Source organism: Hyperoodon ampullatus (genome assembly GCF_949752795.1).
Source record: "Hyperoodon ampullatus genome assembly, chromosome: 16".
NCBI lineage: Eukaryota > Metazoa > Chordata > Mammalia > Artiodactyla > Ziphiidae > Hyperoodon > Hyperoodon ampullatus.
This window is the reverse complement of record NC_136929.1, coordinates 43235885-43253721: the sequence shown is the minus strand read 5'-3', so window position 1 is coordinate 43253721 and position 17837 is coordinate 43235885. Positions and strand designations below refer to the sequence as shown.

Sequence of the window (17837 nt, the reverse complement as noted above, 5' to 3'; positions counted from 1 at the left end):
GAGAATGGTGGACTCTATCCACAAGGTCCTGAGACTTGTATTTGAATGAGGCCTAAAAATAAATAAGTATTAAAAGATATTAAGAGGCTGTGGCTCAAACATTGCTGGAAGAGCATTGTGATGCAAACACTCAAATAAATTTAAGAGTTGCTGAAATTAAAAGAATAAAGAATGGAGTCTTTGGTAGGAATTAAAAATTACACCTCATTGAAGATTGCTTGGATTTTGGATTTGAAATATGTTTACTGTAGCATATTGGTAGCTTGTCACTGGGCATAAAAAGAGACATCTTTCAACATAAAATGACATCAGCATGCCCAGTGAACAGAGAAACCTATCATGTTATGTTAAATGTCAGAGAAATATTTGAATGAAGTAGAATCATTTCAAGATTCAAGGTCATGTGACAGGAAATGTTAGAGGGAGTTCATTTTCTTTATGGAAAGCTTGCTTTGATACCTTTAGAGGCAATGTTGGAGATTCCAGGACCTTACAGCTCATAATGTCACATGGTTTGAAGCACAATTTCACTTTCAACCAAGGAAAAAACAGGCTTTCTGATTTACTGATGACAGTCCCTGGATTGAAGGTCATGTTATTGTTTGGGAATCAGTAAAAATAAGCCCTGAAGTTGGTCATATCTAGGTGAAGGAATGTGGAAGTAAATTTATGCCATAAATACAAATGAATGTTCAGTATTGAGCAGTGTACGAGGAATTAGATATATCATCAGAAAAATGTTAAAATATTTACAGACTCTTGGACTAAATACAATTGTTTTGAGATGCAACCAAACAAATGGATCCTAGATGACTTGACACCACCAATATCAGGTATTTAGTTACAGAAGTTCTTCTGGAAATTTAGAGGAAGAATTAAGACTTAGTAGCTAGCATGGAAGGGGGTTGGGATTTTAAAGCAGATGCCTTGGGCAGATCCTTTGTACCAGACACTTCGGTAAATGAAATAAGGCAACACAATGGTGTTCAAGCAATCCAAAGAGAGGCCAAATTGTGAAATGTTCCTTTTACATTCACTAAACCTGTGTTGTTTTAAAGGATTGTACTTAGTATCATCAGGAAATAAAATAAAGTCTAAATATAGATTAAGAAGAATTCCTTGACGTCAAAGACCTATGCACAAGGACAAACAGATTATGTTGGAACTTACTACCCAATAGAAAATTACACAGGGCAATCCTCAATTCTGGCTGCATTTTTTTTTTTTTTTTTTGGCTTTGCACACATCACTTTAACCCCCAATGACAAAAATATATGTGATAGTTTAATCATCACTAACTCGAACAAGCCAAGCAGGAGCTTTAGGAACAAAATTTGAAATTCTGAATCATACCACAGTTAAAATACTGGAGGCTTACCATCATATTGAAAAAGATTGGCTAAACTTAATATGTGCATTATTGGGAGCTCTATTCCAAGACTAGTCCTGACTGATAGTTAGTATTGAAAGAAAATAAAATAATTTTCGAGGGATTGAACATGTTTTTAAGTTGATAGGACACCACACATGTCAACAAAGCTGGGAGAGGTTGTGGACACTCACCAAAAAGAACTAACGATTATTTTACCCTTTATGAAATCTAATATTTCAAAGATCAGTGGCCAGAAATGCTAGCGGGCTGCTAGTGGTCTTAAGTCCAAACATGAATTTAGGTATAAAGTTATTGTTATTTAAAATATTTTATTACTTTCAATCAAAGAAAATTTAATAATTTTATACAAGTCAAAAAATAAATGTTAAAATTAGCAATATTAATTCAGTGAAATAGGTCTAGTTTGAGAATGTTAAATTACTGCATGCAAAATAAATCTGATATAATTGACAGTCGAGACACAGCTTATTTTGAGTTTATCGTGACTAAAGCTATGCTTATGATGGTTCAAGATTTCCCCAATACTTTAAGTGAGAAATACCAGTATCATGAAACTTTCTTTTGGAAAAAACAATGCGATTGTTTTTGGTCCTCCTTGACCAGAATAAATCTTTACTTATTTATTTGCCATTTCTTTTTTTAATACCTGATACTGTTCCAGATGACTATTTTTATTGATTGATTGATTGATTGATTTTGGGCTGCATTAGGTCTTCATTGCTGCAGGCGGACTTTTCTCTAGTTGAAGCCTGGTGGGGGGTGCTACTCTTTGTTGCGGTGTGCAGGCTTCTCATTGTGGTGGCTTCTCTTGTTGTGGAGCACGGGCTCTAGGCACGTGGGCTTCAGTAGTTGTGACATGCAGGCTCAGCAGTTGTGGTTCACGGGGTCTAGAATGCAGGCTCAGTAGTTGTGGCAGAAGGGCTTAGTTGCTCCACAGCATGTGGAATCTTCCCAGGACCAGGGATTGAACCCATGTCCCCTGCACTGGCAGGCAGATTCTTAACCACTGCACCACCAGGGAAGTCCCCTCCATTTTTTTAAGTAATTAATTTATTTACTTATTTTTGAGGTCAACTGCCATTTTATTGGAGGCACCATCATGGGACTAAAAGCCAGGGCTGTCACAATTAGCTCAGCCATGGAAAGAGGTGGGTGTATACTGGAAGAGAAAGGGCCTGGCACCCTATATCATAGCCCCACCATCCCTAAAAGCAGGAGGAGGTGGGTCACCTTGGCATCTCCAGCCTGGGCTGCTCCCAGAGAGGGAAAAGCAGAGCAGAGCAGTGGAGGGGGCCTAGAATTCAATGTGCAAGACTCTGGTATCAGCTCCTATAACCTTAATGTCCCACCAAAAGCCCAGCCTGTGCCTTTTAAGGAAGGGCCTGAGGAAGGAAGCTGCTATGGCTCAGGCTGGCCCATAGCTAGTGAGAGTCAGGATTGTGTGGGAGAAGAAGAGGCTCTCAGGAAAGAAATGACAGGAACAGAGAGAAGACCATGAGAGGGTAGGAGAATTCCAAGAATGAGGCAGGAACAGCAAAGTGGCAGGCCAAGGCCTTTTGGGGTTGCCCTGAGCAAGTTCAAACAACTTCTGGAGACACTGCCACTGTTCCCATGCTCAGGGCTCGCCTTGAAGGAGTTGCTCCAAATCTTCTCACACAGGTCAGTGAGGGTGGGGAAGTAATGTGAGAAAGGGTAGCAAAGGGTCCTTGCAGGACAACGATTCTTCCTTACTCCAGTCCCAGCCACCAATCCTGTTGGATTTGCAAATGTACAATGTGCAGCATCATCCCACCACCGCTCATAATCCTCCCAGTATAGTGGCATGTCCGAAATTCCCTCTTCATGCCAGATCCAAGGCCCCAGGTTCAGGGAGTAACATAGAAGCAGACGCCCTTGGTAAAGTGCTTCTGGCAGCCTGGGTTCATCAATCTACAGTGAACCAAGCTGAGACTGTAGAGCCAGGACACATCCCGAAGTGCTTCCCAGCTAGTGTTGGCCATGCAGCAGGCATTCAGGGAGTAGATGTATGGAGGGAGAAGGAGAGGGAGAGAAAGAGGGGGAGGGAAGGAGAACGGAAGGGGGAGGGGGAAAAGAAGGAAATCCTGTTTGTGTTTGCCATGCAGCAGGCATTCAGGTAGTAGATGTATGGAGGGAGAAGGAGAGGGAGAGAAAGAGGGGGAGGGAAGGAGAACGGAAGGGGGAGGGGGAAAAGAAGGAAATCCTGTTTGTGTTTGATCTGGTGCAGGGTGCTCAGAGCTGCTCCTGGTCAATTCTACTTGACACCAATGCAACACTAAACAGAAATGCAAATACAACTATTGAAAGTATATGGAAGTATGTTGTTTGTGAAACAGTTTTCTTGATGATGTAAAAACTCCTTATTTAGAGGACTTCCTCTTAACCCCAAGACAGAGTTACAAGGAAACAACACAGAACTGGAAAAAAAAAATGTGTATGTCAATAGTTTCAGACATTTGAAATGAGGCAGTGCAAAACAGTGAATGTGAGAAAGGGGAAATAAAGTTAGCCCTAAAAGTGTCCCCACTAAATGCCTAAAGAGACTCCTGGCAATGGCAATAGTGGAACCCAGGCAGACCTGCCTGTCGCCCTGAGTTGAGAAGAAGGAACTGAGAGTCTGTGGAGAGCAAAACAACTAGAGTTTTTAGGGAATAAGACAGGTGAGAAGTAAGTTGTACAGAAAGAGAGCTTCAGAGATCTGAATACAATTTAGTACTGATCAACACATGGGTTTGAGTAAAATACCTGAGGTCAGGAAAAGAACCACCTGAAACAGGTTCAAAGAAAACTTTTTCCACAGAGCAATTAAGAATTTGTGTTCCACTAGCTAAGGTGGAAAAATGTTGTAAATCATGGGGCATTGAGTAGAATACTCAGAAAGCTGTAGTTTCATTGGTAAAATAAAATTAGTCCAAATCTATAGACTTGCTCTAGCCTTATGTAAGGTTGAAACTACATGCAACTAACCCAATTGGATTGAAAACAACAAGAATATTTTTAGATATGTAAAAATATCTAGTGATCAACAAGGTAAAATTCAATGTGTCTGGCATTGCATCCAAAAATTACCAGGCAAGCAAAGGATGAATATGTGACCCCAAATCAGGAGAAAATAAATCAAAAGAGACCAGAAATGACACCAATAGAAACCATATGCTGAATATCACTATATATATACATATACACACACATGTATTGTTAGTTTACTTATTTTTATTTTTATATGGTTTGGCATATATACACATATATATGTGTGTGTGTATATATATATGTATATACACACAGATATATGCCATTGTTGTACTTGATTCTTTACATAAATTATCGCTTATAGCAGCATGCCTGTTTAAAATGTCTTTTTCAATAATAAAATTTCAAATGCTAAGTCTCTCTTTTAAATCTACCATTTAAAAATAAAATCTATTGTATTGGTTTTTAGACATCCTTTTTATTGAAGTATAGTTGATATATAATGTTATATTAGTTCAGGTGTTCAGCATAGTGATTCAGTATTTTTACAGATTATACTACACCATAGGTTATTACAAGATATTTTTATCTCCCTGTACCATGCAGTATATCCTTGTTGCTTATAGATATTTTACATAGTATCTCATATTTTTTAATGCTATACCCCTAATTTGCCTCACCTCCTTCGGTTTACCCTTTGTTAACAAGTTTGTTTTATATACCTTTGAGTCTATTTATGTTTACATATACACTCATTTGTATTATTTTTTTAGATTCCATATATAAGTGATATCATACAGTAATTGTCTTCCTCTGTCTGACATTTCACTTAGCCTAATATTCTAGGTCCATCCATGTTGCTGAAAATGACAAAATTTCATTCTTTTCTTCTGGCTGAGTAATATTCCTTTATATGTATATGGTTATAAACATATATATATATATATATATATATATATATATATATATATATATAGTCACATCTTCTTACGCCAGTCCTTCATTGAGAGGGTACTTGGGTTGCTTCTATATCTTGGCTACTGTATTTAGACAGTGCTGCTATGAACACTGGGGAACATGTATTTTTTTGAGTTACTGTTTTCATTTTTCTCTGGATATATATCCAAGAGTGGAATTGCTGGATCATATCATAGTTAGATTTTTGGTTTTTTGAGGAAACTCCATACTGGTTTTCATAGTGGCTGCAACAATTTACATTCCCAACCATGGTGTACAAGTCTTCCCTTTTCTCCACATCCTCTCTAAAATTAGTTATTTGTAGACTTTTTGATGATAGCCATTCTGAAAGGTGTGAGGTGATATCTCATGTTGACTTGATTTGCATTTCTCTAATAATTAGTGATGTTGAGTATCTTTTCATGTGCCTGTTAGCCATCTGTATGTCTACCTTGGAAAATGGTTTATTCACTTCTGCCCATTTTTTGATTAGATTGGGGTTTTTTGATATTGATTTGTATGAGCTATTTGTATATTTTGGATATTGACCTCTTGTCAGTCACATCATTTGAAAATATTTTCTCCCATTCCATAGGTCGTCTTTTCATTTTGTCGATGGTTTCCTTTCTTGTGCTTTTAAGTTTCATTAGTTTCCATTTGTTTATTTCTGTTTTTATTTCTTTTGCCTTAGGAGACTGATCCAAAAAAATATTGCTATGATTTATGTCAAATGTTGTCTTCTGGAAGTTTTATGGTGTTATGTCTTATAGTTAGGTCTTTAAACTATTTTGAGTTTATTTTTGTATATGGGGTGAGGGAATGTTCTAATCTCATTGTTTTACATGTGGTTGTGCCACTTTCTGAGCACCACTTGTTGAAGAGACTTTCTTGTCTCCATTGTATATTCTTGCCTTCTTTGTCATAGATAAATAGACCATAGGTGCATGGGTTTATTTCTGGGTTATCTATTCCATTCCACTGATCTATGTATCTGTTTTTGTGCCAGACCATGCTGTTTTGATTACTGTAGCTTTGCAGCATAATCTGAAGTCTTAGAGGGTTATACCTCTAGCTTTGTTCTATTTTCTCAAGATTGCTTAGGCAATTTGGAATCTATTGTCATTCCATCTGAATTTTAGGATTATTTGTTCTAGTTTTGTGAAAAGTGTCATGGGTATTTTGATAGGGACTGAATTAAATATGTAGATTGCTTTGGATAATGTGGCCATTTAAAAAAACATGAACCCTTCTAATCCAAAGCATGGAGTATCTTTCCATTTCTTTGAATCTTCTTTAATTTCCTTCATTAATGTTTTATAATTTTTAGGGTGTAGGTTTTTCACCTCCTTAGTGAAGTTTATTCTTAGAATTGTATTCTTTTTGATGTAATTTTAAACAAGATTGCTTTCTTTTTAATTTTCTCTTTGTGATATTTCATTGTTAGTAAATAAAAACACAAGAGATTTCTGTATATGAATCGTGTATCCTGAAACCTTGTTGAATTCGTTTATTATTTCTAATGGTTTATGGGTGGAGACTTTAAGGTTCTCTATATAAAGTATCATGTCATCTGCATATCATGACACCTTTACCCCTTTCCTTCCAATTTGGTTATATTTTATTTATTTGTCTTGTCTGATTGCTGTGGCTAGGACTTCCAATACGATGCTAAATAGAAGTGGTGAGAGCAGGCATCCTTGTCTTTTTCGTGAATTCTGCAGGAAGGTTTTCATTGGTTTACCATTGAGTATGATGTTGGCTGTGGGTTCGTTGTAAATTGCTTTTATTATGTTAAGATATATTCCCTCTATAACCACCTTGATGATAATTCTTATCATAAATGGATGTTGAATTTTTTCAAATGTTTTTCTACATCTATTGAGATTATCATGTGATTTTTATCCTGTGTTTTGTTAATGTGGTATATTATAATGATTGATTTGTGAATGTTGAACCATCCTTGTGACTCTGGAATAGATCCAACCTGATCATGGTGTATGTTCTTTATCAACAGGATATTGCTGTATTCAGTTTGCTAATCTGTTAATCCTAAAATTGTTGAGGATTTTTGCATTTAAATTCATCAAAGATTGGCCTGTAATTTTCATTTTTTTTCAATGTCCTTGCCTGGCTTTGGTAACAGGGTAATGGTGACCTCATAGAATGAATTTGGGAGTGTTCCCTCCTCTTCAATTATTGGAATAGTTTGAGAAGGATAGGTATTAGTTCTTCTTTATATGTTTGGTAGAATTCTCCTCTGAAGCTGTCCAGTCTTGGACTTTTGTTTACTTGAATTTTTTTTTGTTTTTTTAAATTACAAATTGAATTTCACTTCTAGTAATTTGTTTGTTCAAATTGTCTATTTCTTCTTAAATCAGTATGTTTCCAGAAATTTATCCATTTCTTCTAAGTTGTCCAATTTGTTGTCATAGTCCATAGTATAATATATTAAAAAGTTGTTCATAGTATTCTCTTATAATTCATTCATAGTATTTGTTCATAAGTTGTTCATAGTACTGTCTTATGATTTTTGGTTGGTATCTCTGTGGTACCACTTGTTATTTCTTCTCTATCATTTATTTTCTTGCTTATTTGGGACCTCTCTTTCTATCTTGTTGAACCTGGCTAAAGGTTTACTGATTTTCTTTATCATTTCAAGAAACAAGCTCTTGGTTTCTCTGATCTTTTCTATTTTTTTATTTCTATTTTATTTATTTCCTCTCTGATCTTTCTTATTTCCTTCTTTCTGGTGATGATGGACTTTATTTGTTCTTTTCCTAGTTCTTTTAGGTGGTAGTTTAGGTTGTTTATTTGAGATTTTTGTTGTTTCTTGAGTGAGACCTATATTGCTATAAACTTTCCTCATAGAACTGCTTTAACTCTGTGCATATATATATGAGAAATTTGTTTCCATTTTCATTTGTCTTGAAGTATTTTCTGATCCCCTTCTTCTTTTCTTTATTGATCTGTTATGCTTTATGACCTTGTTGTTTAGTCTCCATGTGTTTTTCCTTTTCCCATTTTTCTTTTTGAAGTTGATTTCTAGTTTCATACCTTTGTGGTAAAAAAAAAAAAAAAAAGAAAAAAAAATGCTTCATGTAATTTCTATCCTGAATTTGTTGAGGCTTCTTTTGTGGTCTTGTATGTGTTCTGTCCTGGAGAATGTTCCGTGTGCACTTTGTTGGACTTACGAACAACATGGAACTAAACGAACCTAATTTGGGAAAAGAACTCATTCATATATAGAATTACTCTGTTTTCACAGAACACACAGTGTATTTTGAATTGTTTACATAAAAAGGACACATTAAATATTTTCTGCTTTCTTTAATGATTAACTTTCAGAGTTAGCCTAATGTAGTTTACATAATGATTGAAACTAATCACATTCTTTCCCAAGTAACATATTTTTCTTCCATATGAAAGCTTCCATTTCATCTAACACATAACAATTGGTAAACTGTTCACAACTGACAATCTCATTCATAGGATAAATCCAACATTATCCAATTGAGAATACAGAACAGAAATGTGAGATATCTTCCCCTGTTCTCTTTCTGTTCTCATATAATTCACACAATCAACAATTATTTCTATGCAATATTTTTTCCTCCCTGTTTCCAGTCAAATTCTCATGGCCTCAGTTCAAAAACTTTTCACATTTAATATTAACCATAATAAAGAATTTAATACTTTAATGATAAGTAAATTAATACATATATTATTATAATAAAATAATAATACAATACTATTAATTATATTATTAATGATATGTTACATAGTTATTTATGTAATTGTCTAAACAGTTATATTATTACATAATATAATTATATATAGTATATAAAATTATATTATATTTTAATATAATAAAAATTATGTACAATATATTATATAAAATTTTTTAATATATATAATATACATCATCACAATATAATATACAGCATATTATGTTATACATAATGTAATATATAGTATGTTATATAATACAAATATGTTTTAATATGACAATATAATATTAAATATGATATAATATGATATTATAATATAACAATATAATATATATAATATTTAATTATACATATTATATATTAATATTTCATATAAAATATTAGTCAATGTTAATATGATTAATATATTAAATATATATTATATTAATTATATAATATATATGACATATATAATAGACACATTATATATTATATACATATTATATATAATGTATATGATATAGTATATTATCACAATATAGCTATATATTATATACATTATATATTATATCATTAAAATATTTACCAGATATATAATATATATATATATTTTTGGGAGGTGAAGTAGAAAAGAGTAGCTTTATTGATTTGCCAGGCAAAGGGGGACACTGAATAGCTATGTGTCCCCAAGATATATAATATATCATATATAATCATATACCATATATTACCATATATTATATGTTATAATAATGTAATATAATGCAAACCATATTGTATTAAATAAGATATAGTATATATTATTTATGTATGTATATAATATATATAATGTGATTATATTATATATAGATATAATGTAATTATAATATATAATTAAATATAATACAAGTATAGTAAATATAAAATATAATGTATATATTAAAGTATAAAATATATATTTTACTACAATATATGTGATACAATAATAATATTAAATAATATAATTATATTACTGTATATTATATTACATATTATGCTCTATGATATAAATAATGTCTTATGATTCTCATATAAGATGTATATTATATATCATATTATGTATCATATGATATAAAACATAGGTTACTTATTTTATTATCATATAATATGTAATATACAATATATATTATGTATGCAATATAATTATTGTATATACAACATGTAAAACATGTGTTATATATTGTATAAGTTATTTATATACTCTATATAATATAAACTATTAATACTATATACTATTATATTAATATCATATTATAATACTATTGTAATAATATATATGATAAATATTACATGTAATGTATATTATATATCATATTTTTATTATATATTATATATACAATAATATATATTTTATATAATACACTATATAAAAATTATAATATAAAATACAGTATTATTTATATTTTGTATATATTATAGTGTTGTGTATTTATATTATATATAGTATAATATAGTATATATAAACATGAGTATATAGTATATGTATATTAATATGCAGTATATACCTATATATATATAGTATAATATATTATATATATTATGTATAATATTATATATATACAAAACTATATTTACTATATATATAGTATATATAAACTCTCTATATTATATATATATTAACTGTATATAAATGATATATAATATATCACATATATAACATATATTATATTATATATAAAATAATTATATAATGATAATATATTATATATAATTAATTATATGCTTATAGGTTTATATAAAACACTATATATAAAATATGTAATATTCCATAGGCCTATTGTACATACATACTACTATACATATAATTATTATATATAATTTTAACATATAATTAATATTAATTATATATCTTACATAATATATTTATATTATCTATATTAATAATGTGTATTATATTATTATTTTTATTTATTTATTTTTTGTGTGGTACACAGGACTCTCACTGTTGTGGCCTCTCCCGTTGCAGAGCACAGGCTCTGGACGTGCAGACTCAGTGGCCAAGGCTAATGGGCCCAGCCGCTCCACGGCATGTGGGATCTTCCTGAACTGGGGCACAAACCCGTGTCCCCTGCATCAGCAGGTGGTTTCTCAACCACTGCGCCACCAGGGAAGCCCCTACAATATATTATTAATACAGTTGATATATAATATCTTATAAAAACTTTTCACATAATATATAATAAAATATAAAATATTTATTATTTATATTGTATATAATATACTATACTATATTTTTCATTTATTATACATTATGAAAATATATATCATATATTGCAAATATAACATATTGTATTGTAAATATTATATATGTTAAAATGATATAAAATATACTTCATAATATAATATATAATATCGATATATTATATTGTATATTATTAATACAACTATATAATATAGTATTAATATCATGTATACAGTTATATAATTATATTGTTATTTATGTAAAGTATAACTGTTATAATTATATCATAATATGTTCTATACATTTTTTTCTTTTTTTTGTGGTACATGGGCTTCTTACTGTCATGGCCTCTCCCGTTGTGGAGCACAAGCTCTGTATGCACAGGCTCAGTGGCCATGGCTCACAGGCCCAGCTGCTCTGCAGCATGTGGGATCTTCCCGGATCGGGGCACAAACCTGCATCCCCGCATCTGCATGCAGACTCCCAACCACTGTGCCACCAGGGAAGCCCCATGATTTATTTTTAATATTTAATTTATGAAAGCAATGTAATAATATAATTATGATTATAATTATATTACATTATATATTACATAATCTATTATACAAAATAGTACGCTTAAATTGCCGAATGGAAACTAATTAATCCAGAATTCAGTATTTTCTATTTCTATTTACCTCAAAAAATATATATTTTATATATAATGTATATAATATATATAAAATATGTTATATATTATATATTATATAGTATTATATTTAATATATAACATATATGTGTATATATTATATAATACAATATATTATATTGTATTATTTAATATTCATTATACATTATAATACATATATAAGGTATAGTGTATAATATACATATATGTCATATATACCATGTATACCTTTTATAATACACTTATATATCATATATATCTTATATAATATATATGATATAGTTCAATATACTGCATTCTATATTACCTTAGTAATTTTATGATATATAATATTATTATTAATGCAATACTGTAATTATGTAATTCTTTTTATAATAATTTTATTATATTATTATATAATAATAGATTAATTACATGTCTATTTATTCATTCTTTCAATTATTCAACAAATATTTCTTGAACTCCTGCTATGTACCCGTCTCTGATGCAGCTACTGAATATATAGCAGTTGGTTGACCTGAAGGAACCTGCTCTCATGCAATTACGTTCTAATGGAGGAATACTGTAAATTTTACCTAATATGTAAGTAAATATACTATTATGCTACAAGTATTACCAAAAAAAGTAAAATTAAATAATAGATGAGAGCATGGAAGGCAAGAACTACTGTGATATTTTAGATGGGTAATAAGGGAAGACTTTTCTGAATAAAAGTCTTAAATGGATACTTGAGTGATGTTAAAGAGTGATGTTAAAGAGAAGAGGGATGAGGAAATATGTGTGTATGAATATTCTTTCTAACAGGAATTATAAAGGGGAAAATCTTGTAAAGTTTGAAGCATAATTTTATAACTTGTGTTGCTGAAGTGCACTGCAAGAGTGAGAAAACACTCTAAATGAGGCTCAAGAGATAGTCAGGGGCCTGATATAAGACATTATAGGTTATGGTAAATATTTGAATTTTATTCTATAGCTATAGGAAGTCATTTTAGTGCAGTGAGTAGTAAAAGCCTACCATCTGATTTACAGTTTCAAATTATAACTCCTACAGCTGCTCAGAGCATACAATTTTCAGAAAGCAAAAATGGCAGAGAGACGATTGGATTTAGGATAAATTTTGGAAGTAGAATCAGTAGGACTTGCAGAGGAAATGGAATATAAGATAAAAATAAAGGATACTGATGTTCTTAGTCTGATATACTGGTGAATTATATTACTATTACTTAGTTCAGAAAAAAAGTTGTCAATACCATTATTTTTACAGATTCAGAGTAAATAATGAAAATACGATAAAACAAAGATATTCTCACATATTCATTTATTGTGATCAACTTCTAATTTCAGGGGTTATCTATAAAAATCATAAAACCATGAGACCAAGGAGCAACTAAAAATGCTCTAAGAAAATTATACTTGAAGAGTATAATCTGGAATCCAAATTATAATGTAGCTAGAAATTTTGGAGTGGATATACCTTCTATAATTCTCTAACCATCTCCAATGAAAGTACAATAATAAATGCATTTGTGAGAAGAGCATCCGTATATTTGATAAATGCTACAGTGTTTATACTGTGGATGATGCTGCTATGGAAATGGGCTTCCTGATTTCAAGGAGGATGTGGTTCTGTGGTGGCTTAGGCCCAGAATCAATACTTTATTCCCCAAAACAAAGAGGGTAAGGCTCCTTGATCTCCAGTAGAGGCTGGAATGGTAAAGAAAACATTTTGCTTGACAGAATTCTTTGATGGGGCTAACAGATGTTGAGGGAGTAGGACAAAAACATATAACTATGTTTGTAACATCTTTAATATCTGTATCATAAAAAATTCCAAGTTGTCCTGACTTGATCCTCAAGGTATACAAAATGGCTTTGTGAGGCTAACTTCCTATCATGAAATGAATACAAACTATTCCACCATGCCACTGGCACAATCAGCAACATTACATTATCACACAATCAGCAATTACCTAGAGTTATAGGTGATTCCAAATATGGTTTCTCATGTTCTGAAAACATAAAAAAGGTTCCATAAACAAATGATTCAGAATTCCATTGGCCTACTTCTGCTATATTTCCATTATATCTTCAGCACAGAACAACATGGTGTGTTCTTTGTGGAAGATGACCAAACAAGGGAAAACTATAGCAAATGAGTGCATAATATGCTAACACAAATCAGAATTTCGGAATTGGATTGCTCTGGAGTTACTGAGCCAGACTCAGAAGTGTTCCTGAAAGACTGATGAAAAGATAAATTCTCCCCATTAAAAGAGAGGCAACATGAGGATAAATTCTACTTTAATATATGGAAAGTGGCTAACGATATCATCAGCTAGTAAGCTATTTTAAAGGATCAGAGTTGAAGGATTTGTGATAATAAAATTTGGGGAAAATGCAGATTAAAGAACTCAGAATGAGACCAGGATATAAAAATATTAGTGCCTCTCCACTGGCTCACTAAAGGATTCCTGCAGCAGAGGACTTAACTACAGGCAATCCTGCATGAGTGGGAAACTCTTTTCCTAGCCTCCCCAATGCTTGTTCAATATTGAAATTAATCATAGTTTGGTATGGTATTTGGTGAGTTAAGGATGGGCTTAAGACTTCTCAGTGATTTTCAGCTAGTATAAATGATAGTGGGTGAAATAGTTGTGAGCTAATTTGGAGCTTATATTTTAGCTGGAAACATAGAAATTAAATATACAATTGTGCACTTAAAATTTCAAATAAAAAAGTGTTATGAAAGAAATTTGTAGCAGACTAAGGGTAAATTTTAATTCATCCTTCAAGCATCTCTTCTTCTGTTACCTGGTGATTCAGTAGTCCTTAACTCTTGCTGTTTTAACACGTATGTGTTGTCTTCCCCAAGCATTGCCACAAACCCATACATGCATAGGCACAATATTAACCAATCCTCCTCTCTATTCACTTAGCATACCTTACATGTATGATTTACTACATTTACTTCATTACAGTGTACAGTGTACATGATTAGTGTACAGGAATGCCAGAGATTTCTGTGCATTAATTTTGTATCCTGCTACTTTACCAAATTCATTGATTAGATCTAGTAGTTTTCTGGTAACATCTTTAGGATTCTCTATGTATAGTATCATGTCATCTGAAAACAGTGACAGCTTTACTTCTTCTTTTCCAATTTGGATTCCTTTTATTTCCTTTTCTTCTCTGATTGCTGTGGCTAAAACTTCCAAAAGTAAGTTGAATAAGAGTGGTGAGAGTGGGCAGCCTTGTCTTGTTCCTGATCTTAGTGGAAATGGTTTCAGTTTTTCACCATTGAGGATGATGCTGGCTGTGGGTTTGTCATATATGGCCTTTATTATGTTGAGGAAAGTTCCCTCTATAACTACTTTCTGCAGGGTTTTTATCATAAATGGGTGTTGAATTTTGTCGAAAACTTTCTCTGCATCTATTAAGATGATCATATGGATTTTCTCCTTCAATTTGTTAATATGGTGTATCACATTGATTGATTTGCGTATATTGAAGTATCCTTGCATTCCTGGAATAAACCCCACTTGATCATGGTGTATGATCCTTTTAATGTGCTGTTGGATTCTGTTTGCTAGTATTTTGTTGAGGATTTTTGCATCTATGTTCATCAGTGACATTGGCCTGTAGTTTTCTTTCTTTGTGACATCCTTACCTGGTTTTGGTATCAAGGTGATGGTGGCCTTGTAGAATGAGTTTGGGAGAGTCCTCCCTCTGCTATATTTTGGAAGAGTTTGAGAAGGATCGGTGTTAGCTCTTCTGTAAATGTTTGATAGAATTCGCCTGTGAAGCCATCTGGTCCTGGGCTTTTTTTTGTTGGGAGATATTTAATCACAGTTTCAACTTCAGTGCTTGTGATTGGTCTATTCATATTTTCTATTTCTTCCTGATTCAGTCTTGGCAGGTTGTGTATTTCTAAGAATTTGTCCATTTCTTCCAGGTTGTCCATTTTATTGGCATGGAGTTGCTTGTACTAATCTCTCATGATCTTTTGTATTTCTGCAGTGTCACTTGTTACTTCTCCTTTTTCATTTCTAATTCTATTGATTTGAGTCTTCTCCCTTTTTTTCTTGATGAGTCTGGCTAATGGTTTATCAATTTTGTTTATCTTCTCAAAGAACCAGCTTTTAGTTTTATTGATCTTTGTTATCGTTTCCTTCATTTCTTTTTCATTTATTTCTTTATGATTTCTTTCCTTCTGCTAAATTTGGGGTTTTTTTGTTCTTCTTTCTCTAATTGCTTTAGGTGCACGGTCAGGTTGTTTACTCGAAATGTTTCCTGTTTCTTAAGGTGGGATTGTATTGCTATAAACTTTCCTCTTAGAACTGCTTTTGCTGCGTCCCATAGGTTTTGGGCCGTTGTGTCTCCATTGTCATTTGTTTCTAGATATTTTTTAATTTCCTCTTTGATTTCTTCAGTGATCACTTCGTTATTGAGTAGTGTATTGTTTAGCCTCCATGTGTTTGTATTTTTTACAGATCTTTTCCTGTAATTGATGTCTAGTCTCATAGCATTGTGGTCGAAAAAGATACTTGATACAATTTCAATTTTCTTAAATTTACCAAGGCTTGACTTGTGACCCAAGATATGATCTATCCTGGAGAATGTTCCATGAGCACTTGAGAAAAATGTGTATTCTGTTCTTTTTGGATGGAATGTCCTATAAATATCAATTAAGTCCATCTTCTTTAATGTATCATTTAAAGCTTGTGTTTCCTTATTTATTTTCATTTTGGATGATCTGTCCATTGGTGAAAGTGGGGTGTTAAAGTCCCCTACTATGATTGTGTTACTGTTGATTTCCCCTTTTATGGCTGTTAGTATTTGCCTTATGTATTGAGGTGCTCCTATGTTGGGTGCATAAATATTTACAATTGTTATATCTTCTTCTTGGATCGATCCGTTTATCATTATGTAGTGTCCTTCTTTGTCTCTTCTAATACTCTTTATTTTAAAGTCTATTTTGTCTGATATAAGAATTGCTACTTCAGCTTTCCTTTGATTTCCATATGTATGGAAAATCTTTTTCCATCCCCTTACTTTCAATCTGTATGTCTCTTTAGGTCTGAAGTTGGTCTCTTGTAGACAGCATATATATGGGTCTTGTTTTTGTATCCATTCAGCCAATCTGTGTGTTTTGGTGGGAGCATTTAGTCCATTTATATTTAAGGAAATTATTGATATGTATGCTGCTATTCCCATTTCCTTAATTGCTTTGGGTTCGTTATTGTAGGTCTTTTCCTTCTGTTGTGTTTCTTGCCTAGAGAAGTTCCTTTAGCATTTGTTGTAAAGCTGTTTTGGTGGTGCTGAACTCTCTCAGCTTTTGCTTGTCTGTAAAGGTTTTAATTTCTCCATCAAATCTGAATGAGATTCTTGCTGGGTAGAGTAATCTTGGTTGCAGGTTTTTCTCCTTCATCACTTTAAATATGTCCTGCCACTCTCTTCTGGCTTGTAGAGTTTCTGCTGAGAGATCAGCTGTTAACCTGATGGGGATTCCCTTGTGTGTTATTTGTTGTTTTTTCCTTGCTGCTTTTAATATGATTTCTTTGTGTTTAATTTTTGACAGTTTGATTAATATGTGTCTTGGAGTATTTCTCCTTGGATTTATTCTGTATGGGACTCTCTGTGCCTCCTGGACTTGATTAACTATTTCCTTTCCTATATTAGGGAAGTTCTCAACTATAATCGCTTCAAATATTTTCTCAGGCCCTTTCTTTTTATCTTCTTCTTCCGGAACCCCTATAATTCGAATGTTGGTGCGTTTAATGTTGTCCCAGAGGTCTCTGAGACTGTCCTCTGTTCTTTTCATTCTTTTTTCTTTATTTTGCTCTGCATGAATTATTTCCACTATTTTATCTTCCACCTCACTTATCCGTTCTTCTGCCTCAGTTATTCGGCTATTGATTGCATCTA

At 32.2% G+C, this 17837-nt stretch overlaps 1 pseudogene across 1 annotated transcript; it reads right to left on the bottom strand.

Annotated features, from left to right (window-relative positions):
• Positions 1-1284: 1284 nt before the first annotated feature.
• Positions 1285-3420, bottom strand: LOC307064905 (sperm-egg fusion protein Juno-like; annotated as a pseudogene). Its single transcript has 3 exons — positions 3327-3420; positions 2947-3160; positions 1285-1342 (listed from the first exon to the last, which is right to left on the bottom strand). The product of its transcript is annotated as a sperm-egg fusion protein Juno-like (transcript).
• Positions 3421-17837: the final 14417 nt, after the last annotated feature.